The sequence below is a fragment of the Strongylocentrotus purpuratus genome, unplaced genomic scaffold (genome assembly GCF_000002235.5).
Source record: "Strongylocentrotus purpuratus isolate Spur 01 unplaced genomic scaffold, Spur_5.0 spur5_scaffold_6, whole genome shotgun sequence".
NCBI classification, from domain to species: domain Eukaryota; kingdom Metazoa; phylum Echinodermata; class Echinoidea; order Camarodonta; family Strongylocentrotidae; genus Strongylocentrotus; species Strongylocentrotus purpuratus.
This window is the reverse complement of record NW_022145612.1, coordinates 45,407,225-45,413,224: the sequence shown is the minus strand read 5'-3', so window position 1 is coordinate 45,413,224 and position 6,000 is coordinate 45,407,225. Positions and strand designations below refer to the sequence as shown.

At 40.7% G+C, this 6,000-nt stretch overlaps 1 protein-coding gene and 1 non-coding gene across 3 annotated transcripts in view; both read left to right on the top strand.

Annotated features, from left to right (window-relative positions):
• Window positions 1–1,858: 1,858 nt before the first annotated feature.
• LOC115917698 lies at window positions 1,859–2,050 on the top strand. Its single transcript, XR_004061905.1, has one exon. It is a non-coding gene; the product is annotated as a U2 spliceosomal RNA (small nuclear RNA).
• A 3,217-nt stretch (window positions 2,051–5,267) lies between these two features.
• The window catches only part of LOC115919156 (protein TANC1-like), an 87,869-nt gene continuing 87,136 nt past the window's right edge, over window positions 5,268–6,000 (top strand). For both annotated transcript variants that reach the window (XM_030972143.1, XM_030972135.1), the window contains exon 1: window positions 5,268–5,559. The gene's annotated coding sequence lies outside the window, so the exon portion shown is untranslated. The remainder of the gene's footprint in view (window positions 5,560–6,000) is intronic.

The following is a 6,000-nucleotide window of genomic DNA, read 5'->3' as shown; positions in this document are numbered from 1 at the left end:
AAGTGTAAATAGTCCACTACTAAAGGTTAGGAATTGTATTTGTCCTATATTATATATTTGAAAGGTGTTGTAATGATTCAAGCTCTATTTGCTTATGTTTCATCACCTTTGACGAAATTTCAATAATTTATAGAAAAGAGTTGCTTAATATACCAACATAAACGAAGATTATCATAATATGCAGCCCCTCCCCCCCCCCCCCCCCCATAATTAAGATGGGGGCTCGAGTAACCCCGGAATTTGCCCAAATTAACTGACGCTATACATTCGTGTAAGAGGGAAAACTGTCAGAGGTAACATTATCCGAGGTCAAAATGTCACAGGTCAAAATATCAGGGTTTAAATAATTTCTGAGTGCACATCATAACCTCTGACATGTTCACCTCTTATATTTTTACCTTTCTCGTATTAACACCGAACCGCCAAAACCATATATTCTCCGTTGTACACCTGGCATACCCCTTGTTCGAGTATTCTAGTCCGCCCCAGGCTGCCAAAGATATCAAATACGATATCGAGGGTAGGGCAAATAGGACATATGCCGTGCACCATCATAAGGGGGCGCCATTACCAAGACTATGATGGAGTTTCTGTCTGAGGCAGCAATCATGAGTTAAGATAAAGAAATTTGATTTCAAACGTTTGAAAAATCGTTGAACAAGGAAAAAAAATCAAGTTCACGACTATCCTACCCGACAGTCGTTTTCCGATCACCTTCCTAGAACGAAAACACGCTTTGCTCAAAATACAGTTCTGGAATTCTCTCGATTCTGTGATTAAAAGGTCTGTAATTGTTTATGTATTCAGAAGAAAATTGAAATGTCATTATTTGAATACATATTGTAGTTCCTGATTCCTGCCTATTTTTGTCTCCAAACTGTATATTTTTGTTGATTACAATCCCTGAGTAAATAAAGGTATGGCCATGCCATCTAAGTGTTCTACTTATTAAGAACAAACTATACTGTTTCAATAAGGCAATGAATAAGCTGCAGATAAATTCCCTTTCCTTTCCCTTAGTAGTTGATTGTGGGTATCGGTTTATGTATACCTGTAATCTCCATTTCCCTGTTTTAGCGTGTATTTGTATTTTATAAACCTAACTTTACTTAAGTATGTGATTTGTATTTTATGGAGCATAATTATCGCCATCAACAAGCTCCGCTTTTAAGTTCAACTGAAGGACAATTTTTCTGAATAGTGTGTACCAGTATCGTATGTATATAATAATAATTGTTCAATATGTTGTTACACTCTTTGTAAAATGAGATATTGTGGAAACCAATAAACTATCTATCTGTCTTACTCTGTCTACATTTATGTCTGGGATCTTGATCGTTTCCTCTTTGAGTGCAGTACGAAGTCGTGGCGCGCACGCTCGGTCTCTGCATAGCTTTACATGTAATCGACAACCAATCATACGGTCAATTCCATGACCTTTGTTCTGCTTGCTAAGGTAATTCAATTATGACGTCACATGCGAGCTTTTGAATCACAAAGATATATTGCCCATGCATGCATGAACCTTCTTTTGTCATCGCTCTGCTAAACGTGTACGTACATATGAATATTCATGTACATTGCGTTTCGATGGGATTGTGGTTGTGTTTTCTCACTGTTTCCATATAAAATTGTACGAATTATGAAATAAGGAAGAGTTTCGTTCAATGTGGTATATCTCATCGAATAAATCATTGTAACAGCTTTTTAGTACGTCCGCGTCATTTTGCCGTTTATCTCGCCGATTTTTAGATATTTGGAAAAATGTAACGTTATTTTCGGTTGCCCGGGAATTTACTCACCGTCATGTGCGATACAAAATAAATGGATAATCATTCAAAATTTACAGCAATCGGGTATCGCTTCTCGGCCTTTTGGCTAAGATCATGTGTAGTATCTGTTCTTTTCAGCTTAATATCTGAAACGCGACTCACCGAGTCGCTTGTATATTAAACTGATTTTTGAATCTAGACCATGGAATAGGGGCTTGCTCCATCCTGGTCACGGGTTGGCCCGGTATTGCAGTACCTCCGGGATCGGCCCACCCCTCAGGGGGTAATAATCGAACCAAAGTCAGAACCTCTCTCTAACCCTCCTACTATATTTCTTTGTACAAATTATCTTTGATTTACACAAAGATTAATGAAAAATATGGAGAAATACTATATACTAGATGGTGGGTGTACCGTGTAGGAACAGATTGGAGGAGGGGCCGGGGGGGGGGGGGGTTCGGAAGGGGGGCTTCTGAAGGTATATTTTGGTGCATTACTTCGGCGCGTTATTATTCTAAATATTATTATTCCGAGGTTTTGTTCATCCACAGGATTATTATAGGTCCGAAAATGGAACAGAGTTCATTATTTCAAAGGTTCGTAACTGTTCTAGATACAAAGTACACCAGTGCCGCGGTGGGACTCGAACCGTGAACCATGACGATCCACAGTCCGGTGACGCCCACTAGACCACCACACCTCTCCGTGATAATTACGATATAGGATTCTTTTTCATTTTCGGAATAATTAACCTATTTTAATTTTATTTTCTTAAATTACTCTGGATCTATTAGTAGTGCAAAATAGAATGCTTGTTTTCTTATATAGAAGCTCCGATTAATTGGGAAAAAGAATTTCCATTTTCGGTTGATAAAATTTGGAGTGGACTTTAAAAGATTTTTATTAGTATTAGTATTATAAACTGTCATTTATTAAAGAAATGTCTTCATGCTTTTCTGCTCACTCTCTTCGCATTGACCAGAGAGGTTTATTTATGAATTTATTATTTCAGTTGTATACTTTTGAAGAAAAACCCAAACAAAACAATTAAAACAAACATATTAATTCTAAATGTATATTCGACATTTTTTGCAAATGTATAGTGACAACTAGCCTCTTGTCGATGCCCTCGCGCTGTTGGAGTCTCTAAATTCTGACGAGCGATCGAAGCGAGTGAGAGAAACCGAGGCGCTTGCGCGGAGGTCGATGCCCTCGCGCTGTTTGAGTCTCTAAATTCTGACGAGCGAAGCGAGTCAGAGAAACCGAGGCGCTTGCGTTTCGGTTTCTCTGACTCGCTTCGCTCGTCAGAATTTAGAGACTCCAACAGCGCGAGGGCATCGACAAGAGGCTAAGTGACAACCGACTCGAGTATAATATTATATCGAGAAGTCGCCCATAATACTTCCGACGTGCGACTTGAACGGTTGAACAGTCATCAGGTACAAAAATGGTCAAGCGCCATCTACGTCAATCTTCTTTCAACATTAAGCATCGCCCTTTTTGATTTTGAAAAACCTATATGCCGTTCTACTAAAAGTTGAGCCCCAGAATGGTCACCTAACTTCAGGCGCGGATCCAGGATTTCTTAAGGGAAGGGGCTCAACTCTTTTTTTTTTTGCTCCCGAAAATTTAAAAATTTGCACCCCCCCCCCCCCCCCCCCCCCTTTGAGCTCCAGGGGGCGGGGGAGGCCCAACCCCACTAAAACGTAAAAATCACGTGTTTTTACATGATTTTTTTTTCTCAAGGGGGGGGGGCGGCGGGTCCCCCTGGGCCCCCGCCCCCTGGATCCGCCACTGCCTAACTCACGACCCCCCCCCCCACACACACACACACAGACACCACCTCGTGTCCATTTTGTTGCATCCTTGATAAGAACATTGTCACTGTAAAAGGGGGGAAAAGCCTTTTCAAATATTGACATCGACTTTGGTTCAAAATAATGTACTGCATACTACATTTCCTATTCTATTCAGAACTTCAGACCTTAATAGTGAATAGGCTTATGTTACTTGTTAAATTAGGAATCTCTATGAGTCTATGCGCTCATTTAATTAAAGCCTTCAAGGTTTTGTTGTTCAGATTTGCATATCACCAATTTTAATTATGTGTATTTGGTTTTGATGTTCTTTTAAAGTAGTAATTAAAAGTATCATTCGATTTAACAAGGTCACAATAATGTTAGCAAATCAAATTTTATGATAATAAAGGGCAAAAGGAGATCTGTCCAAATAAAGGGTGCTCTCGAAATATCTGGAACTAAATTACTTGAAGTAGATAAGGCATATTTTGTAGGAATACAAATTGATAAGTATCTCATTCGGATTGAACAAATAAAAATGATACTGTCGAAATATTCGTTCACATATTCCCTGGACATTTTAGTGCTATTATACAAAGCGTTAATCTAGTCACATATTTTGTATGGAATTAAAGTATGGGGAACCACATACAAAACCAACTTGAATTGTATTTTCCTTACCCAGAAAATGATGATGGAGCGGTAACTTTAGCCCAAGAGGTACCCATTCGGAACCCCTGTTAAGAAAGATAAAAGTTTTGAATATTTACAACCTTCAATTCCTATCTGTCTCAACCTTCACCATCTATGCTTTGACTTATTAAATGGCAATCTTCCTCACTCCTTAACTGAATACTGTCAGGTAAAAAACATGGACAACTATATCTGCCTAAATGCAAAACCACATTTTAAATAACATTTATGGGTGTGAAAATATGGAATAGTATATCATATAAACATATAAACAGTGGCAGATCCAAGAAGGGTACATGGAGGAAACTTCACATGGCCATACACAATTAAGCATATTCAAAGTAGGCCCCGAAAATAATTACTCAAACTTTGGAGTCTTCAGATGAAAAGGGGCACCTGAAAAGATTTAAATTTCGGGGAGTGAGCACTAATTTTTGTTTTGTTTTGTTTTGCCCTCGAAAATGTGAGAATCGCACCCCCCCCCCCCCCCCCCCAGGCACGTAGCCAGAGTTTGATGTTTGGGGAGGGGGGCACATACAGTCGATCGAGGTAAAAAAAAAGGTGTCAAAAATGTTCAACCGATCTTAGAATTTTTCGGGGGCCACGTGCCCCCCCCCCCCCAACCTTGAGCAGCAGGGGATGGGGCCCGTTTCCAAATTAAAGGTAAAATTAATGTGTTTTTACCCGGTTTTTCCAAGGTAAGGAGGCCGGACTCCTGCTTCCCCCCCCCCCCCCCCCCCCCACCACCACCCCTAGATCCGCCACTGGCTTGTGTTCCAGATGTATCCTATACTTGACAAATAAGGAAAAGAAAAAGGAAATCTGTAGACCATCATATCCCCTACTCTCTGCTTTTGACCTCCCCTTAGAATTATCGAATCGTCCTCAACATCAAACCGGAAGTATTACAAGTCCACGGTAATGGAATGATGAACCTTTCTCAATCTCTTCGGCGGATTTTGCTGCTGTATAGACCTGTGACTGTATGTGTGCGGAGCGAGCAAGCCGCGCCGCGCCGCATCTCATACGATTCGATTGCGATCGAGACTAGTCGCCTGCGCCTCGTACTGTTTTGAATCTAGTGGTACCAAATCCGTTTGTACAAATTCTAATTGGTGATGAAAGATGCCCAGTCGCCCGAGTTCTTTTCCAAGTTTGAATTCTGTTTGAGCGTGTGTCTATAGACGTTTGATTGTGACCGATAATCATTTGTTACCTGGGAGCTGGAGCAAGAAAACGACCTCTCTGACAGTCAGAAAAGGCGTTCCCATCTTCTTCTTTTTTTCCGAGATAAGGTGAGTCCACTGCATGCATATGCATGTAGTAGTACAGTGCAGTGCAGTGCAGTGAATGTGTGAGCAAGTGAGTAGACTCTAGATCTAGTGAGTGTTTATGAGTGTTCGAATTCGAATGGATATCAACAACATAAAAAGTGAAAAAATAAATAGCCTTAAAGGCTTAATGATAATCATTACAAAGTTGGCGCAAGTACCACTGCCAGTGCACGTACTTTCGCATGCCATCAATGATTCATCAGGCATCAATGGCATCAGGCATGCACTTGTTTTGCACGGGGTGCCCAGCCCCAGGGTGCGAATTTTTTTTTACACGCTAGCCTGGCCAGTTTCGCCGTAATACTCATAAAAGTGCGCTGGTGGTAAAGCCTACATGTAGGCATGCACTACCGCAGTTTAACTTGGTTGCTCTCTAGCTGAACGTTCGTTCGTTCGTGTCTC